Source organism: Myotis daubentonii, chromosome X (genome assembly GCF_963259705.1).
Source record: "Myotis daubentonii chromosome X, mMyoDau2.1, whole genome shotgun sequence".
NCBI classification, from domain to species: Eukaryota; Metazoa; Chordata; class Mammalia; order Chiroptera; family Vespertilionidae; genus Myotis; species Myotis daubentonii.
Window position 1 is genome coordinate 96,831,937 of NC_081861.1, and position 15,157 is coordinate 96,847,093.

Consider the following 15,157-nt stretch of genomic DNA (forward strand, 5'->3'; position numbering starts at 1 on the left):
AGCGACTTTCGGTGATTTAAGGATGTTCAAAATCACTCATGTAAAGATTATTTTGATGGCTGCTTTAAATTTATTATCAAATAACTCTATCATCTCTACTATCTCAGTGTTAGTATCTATTATCTTTTTTATTCAGTTTTAGATCCTTCTGCTTCTTTGTATGAATAATTTGATAATTGAAACCTAGAAATTTTGAGCATTATGATACTCTGGATCTTTTTCAACCCTATGTTATCTGGCTTTGCTTTGATAGGGCTCTGGTAAGGGAAGGGTGAGATGCCACCTCATTATTTCAAGAAGAGAGTAGAAGTCCAGGTTCCCCACTTGGCCCAAGGTTTGTAGGTGTGTGCGTCGGGGGAGGGGGATGGGTATTCATTATTGTTATGAGATGGTGGGAGTTCTGGCTCCCTGCTATTCTTCTGCCAGTATCTCCCCATGTGGAGGGATAGGTCTGCCTTGTTTCTGTTTCTTACAGCTTCCACTTACATGACCCAGGACTGACTCCCACCTGGACTGACTCCCACCCAGGACTGGCTCCCGCCCGGAACTGGCTCCCGCCCAGGACTGGCTCCCACTCGGAACTGAATCCTGCCCGGAACTGACTCGCAGCCGGGACCCGGACTGACTCTCATCCGGACTGGCTCCCACCTGGACTGACTCCCATCTGGCGTGGCCAGGACCAGGACTGACTCCCGCTCGGGACTGGCTCCTGCCCTGGACTGACTCACGCGCAGCATAGTCGACCTGCAACCACAGCAACACAGCACTGACTTCCGGTCTGGTTGAGCCTTAGGTCAAAACGGTAGTTACACCCTAGCTCTTTATTATATAGGATTTCCTCTTCCTGCTCCTATCCCATTTACACATCTCTTTCCTTTACCTTCTCTACTCAATTTTTCTCTCTCTTTTTTTCTTCTAATTTTTTAAAAATTGTTTCACTTCCTAAATTTAGGCCTTTCTGCTCTCTCCTCCATTCTCCTTTTCAAAAATGAAATATCTTTGTATTTTTTCTTCATTTCTCATTTCTTTTCTCCTTCCTCTATTCTAAAACATAGTCTTTCCCCTATTTGTACAATTCCTCAACCTTATTTTCTCTATTTAATCTCTGCATCTACAGACCCTGCCCCACTTTTTTCTGGGTGTTTTTTGTTGGTGCTTGTTGGTTTATTTGTTTGTTTTGTTGTGTTTTATCCCTACAGTCATTTTTTTCTTGCTATCCTTTTTTAAAAAAAATATTTTATTGATTTTTTACAGAGAGGAAGGGAGAAGGATAGAGAGTTAGAAACATCGATGAGAGAGAAACATCGATTCAGCTGCCTCCTGCACACTCCCTACTGGAGATGTGCCTGCAACCAAAGCACATGCCCTTGACCACAATCGAACCTGGGACCTTTCAGTCCACAGGCCGACGCTCTATCCACTGAGCCAAACCGGTTAGGGCTCTCGCTATCACTCTTTTTCTCCTTTCTCCTTCCTAATTCTCTTTTCTCCAGTGGTCACTTTTATTGGGGTTATCGGTGTCTTGTGTACATTTGTGTTTTGTCCTGTGTTGTGTCTTGACATGTTGTATTTTGTGCTGTTCAATCAGCACCTCCACAACAGCTGGCACGATGTAGTAGGGAGCGAGCCACATAATCAGACACCCTGAGAAAAGACTCCATCCAGGAATGAAACATTAACATTTGAACTACATCAGGAGCACCCAAATATCTCAAGTAGGGGGCCTCCCTAAAACTCCCAATCCAGGAGTAATGAGAGACTTCACCAATGGGTTCCACAAAGCATCTACTACATAAGACCAATTCAAAAACATTTAGGTGGCATAGCAGTTTGATCTAATACATAGAAATAATTACAAAGGAAGAGCAAAAATGAAGAGACAAAGAAATAATCCCCAAATGGAGAAAAGGAAGAATCACTAGAAAAGAACTAAATGATATGGAGGCAAGCAATTTTTCAGAGAAGTAATTCAGATTAATGGTTATAAGGATGTTCAAACATCTGGATGAGAAACTCACCATGTGTAAGAATCAAGAGGAAATGAAGAATGACATAGCTGCAATAATAGATACAATAGAAGGTATCAACAGTTGACTAGAAGAAGCTGAGGACTGAGTCAGCGATGTAGAAGATAGGATAGAAAAAACACCAAAGAGGAGCAACAACTGAAAAAAATTTTAAAAATTAGGAGGAAAGCCTAAGGGAGTTCTGGGAAAACACACACACACAAACAATATCAACATAAGAAGGGTGCCAGAATGAGAGGAAGCTAAGCAACGAACAGAAAACCAGTTTGAAGAAATAAAAAACAGCCCTGGCTGGTTTGGCTCAGTGGATGGATCATCAGGGTCCCAGGTTCGATTCTGGTCAAGGACATATGTCTAGGTTGCAGGCTTGATCCCCAGTGGGAGACATGCAGGAGGCAGCCAATAAATGATTCTCTTTCATCATTGATGTTTCTATCTCTCTTTCTCCCTCCCTTCCTTGCTGAAATCAATAAAGATATATTTTGCCGAAACCGGTTTGGCTCAGTGGATAGAGCGTCAGCCTGTGGACTGAAAGGTCCCAGGTTCGATTCCGGTCAAGGGCATGTACCTGGGTTGCGGGCATATCCCCAGTAGGAGATGTGCAGGAGGCAGCTGATCGATGTTTCTCTCTCATTGATGTTTCTGACTCTCTATCTCTCTCCCTTCCTCTCTGTAAAAAAATCAATAAAATATATTTTAAAAATAAATAAATAAATAAATAAATAAATATATATTTTTTTAAAAGAAATAAAAAACAATTTGAAGAAATAATGACAAAAACTTCCCTGACCTGGAGAAGAAAAAAGTCACACAAGTACAAGAAGAACAGAGTCCCAATCAAGATGAATTCGAAAAGACTGACACCAAGGGAAATTGTAATTAAATTGGCAATCATCAACAACAAAGTAAGAATCTTAAAGGCTGCCAGAGAGAAACAGAAAGTTACAACTAAGGGATCTCCCATCAGACCAACTGATTTCTCAACAGAAACACAACAGGCCAGAAGGGAATGGAATGAAGTATACAAGGTGATGCAAAGCAAGGGATTGAATTAAAAAATACTCTATCCAGCAAGGCTATCATTCAAAGTCAGGGTGAAATCAGGAGCTTCGCAGACAAAAAAAATGCTAAGAGAGTTTATTACCATCAAGCTAGCAATGCAAGAAATGCTACAATCAAAAGACATAGGGTAGCTGAAAGGATAAAAAAACATGATACACACACACACACACACACACACACACGCTATCTTCAAGAGACCCACCCCAGAACAAAGGTCTCACAGACTGAAAGTGAATGGATGAAATAATTCTTCAGGCAAATGGAAATGAAAAAAAAAAAAAAAAGCTGGGATAGAAATAATTATATCTGACAAAAATGATCTCAAAGTGAAGACCATAGCAAGAGATAAGGAAGGCCACTTAATCCAATATAATAAAAGCCTAATATGCTAAGTGTCCGGTTGACCAGTCGGCTGTTCAACCATTCAAAGCATAATATCTATTGATATGCTAAGACCGCTCAACCACTTGCTACGACGTGCACTGACCACCAGGGAGCAGACAGTTGATCGGTTGACCAGTCGCTATGACGTGCACTGATCACCAGGGAGCAGAGCTCCAACCAGTAGGTTAGCTTGCTGCTGGGGTCCAACCAATCTGGACTGAGCGAGACGGGCCAGACACGCACTGGAGCCCTCCCACGGTCCTTCCCTGGCTGGGAAACCTCCCGCATCCCTCAACGGCCCCTATTGTGGCACCAGTGGGGTCCCTCGGCCTGGCCTGCACCCTCTTGCCATCCGGGACCCCTCAGGGGATGTCGGGGAGCCCGTTTGGCCTGATCCCGCAGGCCAGGCTGAGGGACCCCAATGGTGCATGAATTTGTGCACTGGGCCTTTAGTAATACTATAGGAATTGATTCAACAAGAAGGTATAACTCTGGTAAACATATAGGCACCCAATACAGGAGCTCCCAAATGCATAAAAAAACTTATGGAAGATATCAAGGCAGAGATTGGCAGCAAAGTAATCATAGTAGGGGACTTTAATACACCATTGACATCACTGGATAAATTCTCTAGACAATAAATCAGCAAAGAAACACCAATTCTAAATGACTCACTAGATCAGATGGAATTAATAGACATCTTCAGAAAATTGCACCCCAAAGCTATGGAATGAATATACATCCTTCTCAAGGGTACATGGGACATTTTTAAAGATACACCATATTTCAGAACACAGATGAAGTCTCTACAAATTCAGGAAGATTGAAAGCATATCAAGCATCTTCTCAGATCACAATGCCATAATATTAGAAAACTACAAAAAAAAACAATCGAAAAAAATTGGAGGCTAAATAGCATGCTATTAAACAATGAATGGGTTTCCAAAGAGATCAAAGAGGAAATTTTAAAAAAATTGGAAACAAATGAAAATGAAAATACAACAATCCAAAATCTATGGGACAGAGTGAAACCAGTCCTGAGAGGGAAGTTCATAACACTACACCCCTAGCTAAAAAAATAAGAAAGGAAGGAAGGAAGGAAGGAAGGAAGGAAGGAAGGAAGGAAGGAAGGAAGGAAGGAAGGAAGGAAGAAACTGGTAGAAAGAAGGAGAGGGGAGGGGAGGGGAGGGGAGGGGAGGGGAGGGGAGGGGAGGGGAGGAGAGGAGAGGAGAGGAGAGGAGAGGAGAGGAGAGGAGAGGAGAGGAGAGGAGAGAAAAGAAAAGAAAAGAAAAGAAAAGAAAAGAAAAGAAAAGAAAAGAAAAGAAAAGAAAAGAAAAGAAAAGAAAAGAAAAGAAAAGAAAAGAAAAGAAAAGAAAAGAAAAACTGGTAATAACTTATCTAACCCTACAACTTATAGCACTAGAGCAGTGGTTCTCACCTTCCTAATGCCGCGACCCTTTAATACAGTTCCTCATGTTGTGGCGACCCTCAACCATAAAATTATTTTCGTTGCTACTTCATAACTGTAATTTTGCTACTGTTATGAATCGTAATGTAAATATCTGATATGCAGGATGTATTTTCATTGTTACAAATTGAACATAATTAAAGCATAGTGATATATATGTGTTTTCCTATGGTCTTAGGCAACCCCTGTGAAAAGATATAAACAAGTGGAAGAATATACCATGTTCATGGATTGGTAGAATAAACATTATTAAAATGTCCATACTACCCAAATCTATCTGCAATCCCCATTAAAATACCAACGGCATATTTCTCAGACCTAGAACAAACTGTCCAAAAATTTATATTGAATAAAAAAAATCCCAAATAGCCAGAGCAATTCGGAGATAGAAGAGCAAAGTTGGAGGGATGACAATACCACATATCAAGTTATATTACTGTTGGTGGGAATGCAGACTGGTATAGTCACTGTGGAAAGCAGTATGGAATTTCCTCAAAAAGTAAAAACAGAATAGCCTTTTGACCCACCAATCTACATCTGGGAATATATCCTAAGAATCCCAAAACATCAATCAGAATAAATATATGTACTCCTATGTTCATAGCAGCATTATTTAAAATAGCCAAGATCTGGAAGCAGCCCAAGTCCCCATCAGTAGATGACTGTATAAAGAAGCTGTGGTACATATACACAGTGGAATACTACACAATTTTAAAAAAGAAAGTGTTACCCTTTTCAAAGGAATGGATGTACCTAGAGATTATTATGCTAAGCAAAATAAGCCAGTCAGAAAATGACGAATACCATATGATCTCACTTATATGTGGAATCTAATGAATAAAATAAACGGATAAACAAAAGAGGACTAGAGGCATGAATACATGGAACAGATTGACAGCTGTCTGAGGGGAGGAGGGTGGGGGATTGGATAAAAGAAGGTGAAGAGATTAGTCAAAGAACATATATCTATGGCCCATGGATACAGACAACAATGTGGTGAAGGTCAATGAGCACTGTGGGGGCTGGGTGGAGGAAAGCACAGGGTTGGGGGGGGGAACATTGGTAATAGCGTAAGCAATAAAAAATAGACATTTCCCCTTTAACCTTTATAATATAGTTAAGTGTTTAATACTCTTTTGAAAAAAGGTTGCACTTTGCCCCTTCTGTCTGTCTATTTTGTCATCCTACTCAAAGTTTTGCATACTTTTGTCTTTTTGTTTCAGGTACAATTGCTCCATTCAATATTTCTTGAAATGCAGATCTTGTGGAGGTAAATTCTCTTAGCTTTTTTCCTCTCTGGGATTGAATATCTTTGTTACAGAAATTATTAAATAGAAGTACAAATCAGCATCAAAAATTTGTAAGGAGTTAGAACAGGATGTAGGGTCAGAATATGATTCTTCATTTCATGGTCTCAAGATATGTGAAAAACTTTCCCTGAGACCCATTGATCAATATACATCTCAGCCCTAACCGGTTTGGCTCAGTGGATAGAGCATTGGCCTGCGGGCTGAAAGTTCCCAGGTTCGATTCCGGTCAAGGGCATATACCTTGTTTGCAGGCACATCCCCAGTGGGGGGTGTGCAGGAGGCAGCTGAATCGATGTTTCTCTCTCATCGATGTTTCTAACTCTCTATCCCTCTCCCATCCTCTCTGTAAAAAAATCAATAAAATATATTTAAAATATATATATATATATATATATATATATATATATATATATATATATATATACACACACACATCTCAAATACAGGAAGGCAAATCTAAAATACTAAGGACCTAACCTGATGTCTTTTAGAAACAGAATCAAAACCATACCAAATATTAATAGTCAGCAAAATTGCATTGTAAGATTTGAAATTGAGTGATTTTCCTCAGAGTTGTCAACCTCCAATTAGGAGCAAAATTGTAAAGTGAGTAGGCTTGAAGAAAAAATACCTTTTTAAGAGAAATTAGCTATTTCTAAAATGATTCAGGTCTTTCCCCTATTTTCATGTTCCAAGACATTATTGCTGCTTGTTTCACACCTTTACCCACAATTTCTCTAAGAGAAGGAGAACAATCAAAAAAGCAAGTGTCTTATCACCTTACCTTTTAGAAATCCTACTGTCTTGTAGCAGATAACCTCACATTAAAACTTACAAGGTATTCATCAACCCTTGAAGAAAAGATTGTATTTATTGACCTAGAGCAGAAAATTAGGAAGGTTGGAGCAATCTCTAAATCTGATTAAAATGAGGTTAAAAAAAAAATCAGTCCTTCTATTTTATCAGGCTATACCACTCTCTGGTTCCCCCATCAGGAATTTTCTGGAATAAATAAGGGGTGGGAAGGAGGAATCCATGTAGCACAGTAAGTACTCCGTTGCTTGAACACTTTGCTTTGTGCCTTGAGGGCTTTTGAGAAAAACTGATACAATAAATGAATGAACAAATGAACGAATAAATGAATAAATAAAACACAACTCTGGCAGATTTAACACAATTGAGGGGACAGAGCAAGATTAATAGGGGAAAAGGAGAGAAAGGAAGAGGCTTGAAAGGGAAGACAATGAGAGCACTGTGGGTGATAAAAGTCTTGGGCTTAGAGTAAGTCCAGTTGGAAGGAGTGGATGCTGGCAATGGGGGTTCTCCAGAACTTGAAGGTGCTGCACTAAAGGAGGGCATCACCTTCAGGGATTTTCTCCTGCTCTGTTTCACTTCCTTGCTGGATCATTCTGACAATTCTGCTGTCCTTGACCTTGTAGGTCGATGTATCTGACAGATCCAGACTTTCCAGCTCTGACAGATCCAGCTCTAGAATGGGAATCTTCCAGAAAAGAAAGGAGCTATACTGGCTATTCACAGGGAGACCCTCATAACTGTTATCAATGAATTACTAGTCTGCATTCCAAAGATGGAGGGAGGACCTGGCTCTGGTCCCTGCTGTGGGATAGAGAGAAAGGCAACAGTGGGGACTCTGCTGGCGTTGTTTTCTTGCTCTCCATCTTCTGTGATTCAGTTTTTGTTTTTGACTGGGTAAGTCTTTATTTCTCCTTCCTATCCAAAGCATAACTTTGCTGAATATAGAGCATGTGGCAAAAGTAGATTAACAGTTGCCAATATGGAAAATTATATAATCCTATATAATAAAAGGCTAATAAGCAAATCGACAGAAAAGCAGAATGACAGGTCGCTATGATGCACACTGACCACCAGGGGGCAGACACTCAATGCAGGACCTGCCCCCTGGTGGTCAGTGTGTTCCCACAGGTGGAGCATGGCTCAGTTAAAAGCCAGGCTCATAGCTGGCGAGTGCAATGGTGGTGGCAGGAGCTTCTCCTTTTTCTGCTACAGCGCTAAGGATGTCTAACTGCGGGGAGCAGGCCTAAGCTGTCAGTTGGACATCCCCCGAGCGCTCTTGGACTGTAAAAGGACGCAGACTGGGCTGAAGGACCCCCCCCCCCCCCCGCCCGAGTGTACGAATTTTGTTACCGGGCCTCTAGTAATTAATAATAACACAATAATAAATTGTTTCCCTTATTCACAAGTGTAAACCTCTTTTGCTTCACCTTGTATTACTCTTGGCCAATGGTTTCTCTCTCAATATTTTGAAGATTTCATCCATCTCCTGGCTTATAAAGTTTCTGATAAAAGACCTGATGAAAATCTAATTGGGTTTCCTGTCTAGGTTACTCTTTTTATCCTTGACGCCTTTAGAAATTTTACTTGTCATTAATTTTTAACAATTTTATTATAATGTATCTTGAACAAGGTCATTTTGCATAAATAACTAGGTGTTCTGTTAACTTCTTGAATTCAGGGATCCAGTTCTTTGCTTAGGTTTAAGTATTCATCAATTATTTGTTTGAATATGCTCTCTGTATTGTTCTCACTCTTTTCTCCTTCTGGTATATCCAACATCTTTATGTTGCTCTTTCTATTGGAGTCAGATAATTCTCAAAGAGTTGTTTTAATTTATAAACTCTTAGTTCTCTCTCTCTCCTGAGTCATTTCTAGGTTTCTATCTTTGAGCCCACTAATTCTCTCTTCCATGTGCTCAGGTCTATATCTAATGCTAATACATTCTTCATCCCATTTATTAATTTTTTCAGCTCCAGAATTTGTATTTTGTTTGGTTTTTTGTTTTAGTTTCCATCCCTTTGGTAAAAGGAGGGAAACTTCATTAATTTTATTTCTGAACTCACTGCCTTTGCTAGTTCTCTTGTGTGTTATTGAGCTTCCTCATAGCTACAATCATAAATTTTCTGTCCTTTAAGTCACAGTCTTCTACAACTTTGGTTTCTGGAGACTTTTCTTTTAGTACTCCCATGTAACCTTGGTTTTTCAGGGTATTTGATAGATTGTTTCTGCCTGCACATTTGAGGTAGTGAACTCTTTTTTTCTTTAGATACTAGAGGCCCGGTGCATGAAATTCATGTATGGGTACAGTTGCTAGGCCTCGCCTGCAATCAGGGCCTTCTTCCCTGGCTGCCACAGCTGGCCCTGCCCACCCACCACCACCCACCAGTCCCCCATTCACCACCAGGTGATCGGAGCCTGCCAGCTGTGGGGGCAGGGGGGTGGGACTGAGAGGTTGGCCATTCCCGCCTACTTGCCAGCCCCGCCCACTGCCGCCACCAACCCCTAGTTCCCAATTCCCCATCGGGTGATCTGAGCCTGTAGGCCAGGGGGAGAAACCAAGAAGTTGGCCGTTCTTGCCCGCTTGCCAGCCCCGCTTCCCACTGCAGGTCGCCCTCTGTATGTGGGTCGACCAGCGGGCTAGGGGCCTTGGCCTGGCGCTGCCCACATCCACCGCCACCAACCCCTGGTTCCCCATTCTCCACTGAATTATTGGAGCCTGCCGACAAGGAAAAATGACCAAGAGGTTGGCCAGCAGGCCCTGATCAGGGCCTGCGAGCTTGGGGCAGCTCCTGTGTTGAGTGTCTACCCCCTGGTGGTCAGTGCAAGTTATAGTGACTGTTTGTTCCACTGTGTGGCCAATTTGCATATTACCCTTTTATTATATAGGAGGATGACTTTGCTATCAACAATTTTGAGCATTTATTGATAGGCAGGTACTTTCTTTTGTCTACCAGTGAATGGTATTTGAATGCAACCTTTTTTCTCTTACTAGCACTTTTTTTGCATCTGGGATTGAGGTGAAATGGCATCACTTAGGTTAAGGAATATGCCACATACTCACTGGGATTGTGGGTGTCCCCTCTGTGACTGGCTTGCCTAAGTTACCGGCACCATCACTGTGGTGAAGAAATGTGGGAGTGGTGAAGAAATGATATTGCAAGTTCCCTGTGCTATTTCCTTCTTATTAATGTTGTTGGCCTCACTATGTGTTTGAAGGTGTCTCCACTGCCACTACTAGACTGTTAGGATGGGTGAGGAAAGGAAAGCAAGTTTTTGCTGCTTAGGCTGTGCCACTCTGCCAATAAGAGAACTGGGTACAAACTGTGCTGTCTCTGGGTAAAAAGCTTTCTTTCATGGGCTCTGCTGGGAAGCATGAGGCAGATTTGCTTTCTGCAGTGCTACTATCTGACCCTGAAATGCCACCAGCAATTATCTTGAGCACCACCAGACTGTCTGTGACTTCTTAGCTTTCTTTGCCAGGCTCTTCAGGGAAGGGTGCAACTAGGGAGGCAAGCTTCTGAGCCACCCATTCTGATGGGTCTGACATGATAGGGAATGAGGAAGCAAGATGTCTTTTCATGGGGGATAACTACATCTGCTTCGCTTACGCTCCAGGCTACACTGTATGGGTTGCAGCCCAATTTCTCCATTACTTCCATGCACTATGGAGCCAGGATAGGCACCGAGCTTAATCTTAGGAAACTGTCTCTGTCCTTTCTCCATACAGGCTCCGCTGCTCATTATAATCTACCATCCTTGGATTTTTCAGTTGTGTTTGTGTGTTGAAAAAGGGATCAGTTTTGGGGTTTTAGAAGTCCGACTAGTTGTAATTTATATTATTCTATTACATTTACTTTTATTACATATATTTGGGTGACAATGGGGAACGGGATGATATGTTTAAAGTGTGGACTGTTATGTTACAAGATGTGTATATTGTACTGTGTGCCCACCAACCAAAGTCAAATCATCTCCCCTCACCATATATTAGCCTCCCTTCATCCCCTGAACTCCACAAACCCCTTCCTCTGGTGACAATGAGATAGCTGTTTCTGTCCACAACTTTCAGTTATATATCTCACATATGAATGAAATCATATGGTTCTTAGATTTGTCTGCCTGAGTTATTTCACTCAGCATAAATTCTCAAGATCTATCCATGTTATCGCAAATGGCAATACTTCATCTTTTGTTATACCTGAGTAGTATTCCATTGTATATAAATACATCTTCCTTATCCATAATCATATTGAAGGACACCTTGGTTGCCTCAGTGTCTTGGCCAATGTGAATAATACTGTAATGAACACAGGGGAGCATCCATCTTTAAGAATACATTTTTTTTTTTTTTTTTTTTGGTATATACTCAGGAGAGGCAGTGCTAGGTCATATAGTAGCTCTATTCTTAATTTTTGAAGGAACTGCAAGACTGTTTTCCATTGTGGCTGTACCAGTCTACATTCCCACAAGCAGTGAATGATGGTTGGTTCCCTTTTCTCCACAACCTCTCCAACACTTGTTAGTGCTTTTCCTTTTTATCAGAGTCACTCTAACAGGTGTGAGATGGTATCACATTGTAATTTTGATTTGCATTTCCATAAATGCTAGTAAGGCTGAACATCTTTTCATGTATCTATTGGGTGGTTATATGTCTTCTTGGGAGAAGTGCCTGTTCAAGTACTCTTCCCATTTTTTAATTAGGTTGTTCGTTTGTTGTTGAGTGTTATGAGTTCTTTGTATATTTTATGTATTAAACCTTTGATGGAAATAGTATTTGCTAATATCTCCCTTCTGGTCGGCTGCCTCTTTGTATTGTCAGTTTCTTCTACAGTGCAGAAGCCTTTTAGTTTGATATAGTCCAATTCATTTATTTTTGCTTCTACTTCCCTTGCCTTTGAAGTTAAGTTCTTAAAATGTACTCTAATATCAAGATAAGCACATAAGTTTTGTACCTGAGCTTACTTCTATGTAATTTGTTATTATTATTATTATTATTATTATCATCATTATTTTTAGGGTTTATAAGGTGAGTTTATATTTTCAGATTCTCTGGTAGGGACATTTTACAACATAATTATGGTTTGTATAGCCTGGTTAACTTTCTCCTTGAAGACGAAGCGCAGTGAAGTGTTTTATTAGTTATTGCTAATCACATTGTTCACACAACACCTCTTTAAGTAATGTTCCCTTTGAACTGTACGGTTATGTGGTACTGTGTTGTGCCATCGAAAACCATCATCCTACAGGCTCTTTTTCCGGGAGGCGCCTGAAGCACACACAGAACTTTTACATAATAAAAGTATTGAATGTCTCCGGCCCTTAATATACTGAGCACCCACCCCTGGTAAATGACAAAGAAAGCAACCAATCACCAGGCAGAATATCAATGCCTCAGCCAATAAGAATATGGGGGTGGAGTTACACTAAAGCTCCCAGTGACTTCCCCGCACCCCAGAAACCCAGGTGGTGGGAGACTGAACAGGAATTGGACTCCAAGGATCTCGTTACCCCCGGTTGCAGCTGTTGTCCTCCTCGTTCTCCCAGTCGCTGTAGTGCTCATGGCCCTTTCCGTTCCCTTCCATCATCTGCAGCCGCAGAGGGGCCGGTGACTTCACTGCTGTCTCACTCTCGTCCGCCATCTTGAGTTTATGTAATTTATTGTTTCAAATATTTTTAGATCTTTAATCCATTTTGAGTTAATTTTTGCACATAGGGACAAAGTGTAATCCAGTTTTATTCTTTTGTATATGGCTTTCAATTTTCTCAGCACCATTTATCAAAGAGGCTTTCATTACTCCATTGTGTTTTCTGGGACTTTGTCAAAAATTATCTGCCCATATGCATGTGGTTTTATATCTCAATTGAGCTCTCAATTCTGTTACACTGATCTGTACCTCTTGTTTTTCTGCTATTACCATGGTGTTTTGATTATCATAGCTCTATAGTATAATTTGAAGTCAGGTAGTGTGATACCTCAGGCTTTGTTTTTTTTTTCTTCTCAGAATTGATTTAGCTATTTGGGGTCTTTTGTGGTCCCATACAAATCTGATAATTTTTTGTAAACTGTATATTACTTTAGGTAATGTGGCCATTTTTAACTATGTTGATTTTTCCCATCCATGAACACGGGATATTTTCCCATTTTGTTGTTGTGCCTTTTACACTCTTTTATTTTTAATACATTAAAAAAAGAGATTTTTATTGATTTCAGAGAGGAGGAGAGAGGGAGAGAGAAATAGAAACGTCAAAGATGATAGATGATCATTGATTGGCTGCCTCCTGCATGCCCCCTACTAGGGATTGACGCCCCAACCCAGGCATGTGCGCTTGATTGGAATTGAAACCAAAACCCTTCAGTCCGCAAGCTGACATTCTATCCACTGAACCAAACCAGTTAGGTCCCTTTTATAATCTCTTTTAATACTTTGAAGTTTTCAGTATATAGGTCTTTCATGGTTTTTGTTAAGTTTATTGCTAAGTATTTTATTTTTTTGGTTGCAATTGCAAAAGGAATTGTGGGTTTGTTTGTTTTCATTTCTTTTTCTGACATTTTGTTGTTAGTATACAGGGAGGCAATGGATTTTTGAACATTGATTTTATATCTTGGAACTTTGCTGTATTTATTTCAAGTAGTTTTTTGGTGGACTCTTTAGGGTTTCCTATGTTCAGAATCATGTCATCTGATAAAAGTGACACTTACTTCTTCTTTCCCTATGTGGATGCCTTTTATTTCTTTTTCTTAGCTTCTAGGTTTGGGTAGGACTTCTAGAACTACGTTGAGTAGGAGTGGTGAGAATGGGTAGCCTTGTCTTGTTCCTGATTTTAGAGGAAAAGATGTCAGTTTTTTTGCCATTGAGTACAATACTAGCTGAAGTTTTATCGTATACTAGAGGCCCAGCATATGAAATTCATGCACTCGGGGGAGGGGGGTCCCTCAGCCTGGCCTGTGCCCTCTCGCAATCCAGGAGCCCTTAAGGGATGTCGAATTGACGGATGTCTGTGGGGAGTGGGCCTAAGCCGGAAGTCGGACATCTCTAGCGCTGCCATGAAGTTGGGAGAGGCTCCCACCACCACCACTGCACTCGCCAGCTGTGAGCCCAGCTTCTGGCTGAGTGAACTCTCCCTGTGGGAGCGCACTGACCACCAGGGGGCACCTCCTGTGTTCAGTGTTGGCCCCTGGTGGTCAGTGTGCATCATAGCAACCAGTCATTCTAACGTTCAGTCAATTTGCATATTAGTCTTTTATTATATAGGATGGCCTTTATTATGTTGAGGTACTTTACTTCTATTCCTATTCTATTTAGTGTTTTAATCATAAATGGATGTTGTATTTTATCAAATACTTTTCCAGCATCTACTGATAACATAATATGATTTTTATCCACTTTTATTGATGTGGTGCATTACATTGATTGAATTGCATATGTTGAACCATCCCTGTACCTCTGGAATGAACCCTACTTGATCGTGATGTATCATTTTTTTATGTATTGTATTTGATTTGATAGTATTTTGTTTAGGATTCATCAGAGATATTGGTCTATAGTTTTCTTTTCTTCTGTTATCCTTGCCAGGTTTTTGCTACTAGAGTTATGTTGTCTTCATTAAATATGTTCGGAAGTGTTGTCTGTTCTTCAATTTTTTGGAAGAGTTTCAGAAAGGCAGGTTTTATTTATTTAGAAGTAATTTTTATTGTTGATAGTATTACAGATGTCTCCCATTTCCCTTCCTTTACCCTCCACCTCCCAGGCCCTATTCACTCCCCCAGTTCTTCACTACCCTATTGCCCAAGGCTATGCATTAGTATATAAGTTCTTTGGTTTATCGCTTCTTGTTCCTCCGCCACCCCTCCCCCACTTTGTCCCCACATCAAGGTATGTCAGTCTGTTCTATGCCTCCATGCTTCCAGCCAATACATTTTATTCTTAAGATTCCACAAATAATGAGATCATGTGATGTTTGTCTTGCTCAGATGGGCTTATGTTACTTAGCATAATATTCTCTAGGTCCATTCATTCTGTCACAACGAGAAAGAGATCCCACTTTTTTACAATTGCATAGATTTAAAAAATTTTGAATGTTTGGTAGAA

The 15,157-nt window shown here is 40.6% G+C and overlaps 1 protein-coding gene and 1 pseudogene across 1 annotated transcript in view; both read right to left on the reverse strand.

The window, feature by feature from the left end:
* ABCB7 (ATP binding cassette subfamily B member 7) overlaps positions 1–15,157 on the reverse strand; it is a 198,483-nt gene that overhangs the window by 69,033 nt on the left and 114,293 nt on the right. The gene's annotated exons all lie outside the window — the stretch shown is intronic.
* Positions 7,395–12,706, reverse strand: LOC132224627 (protein AF1q-like; annotated as a pseudogene).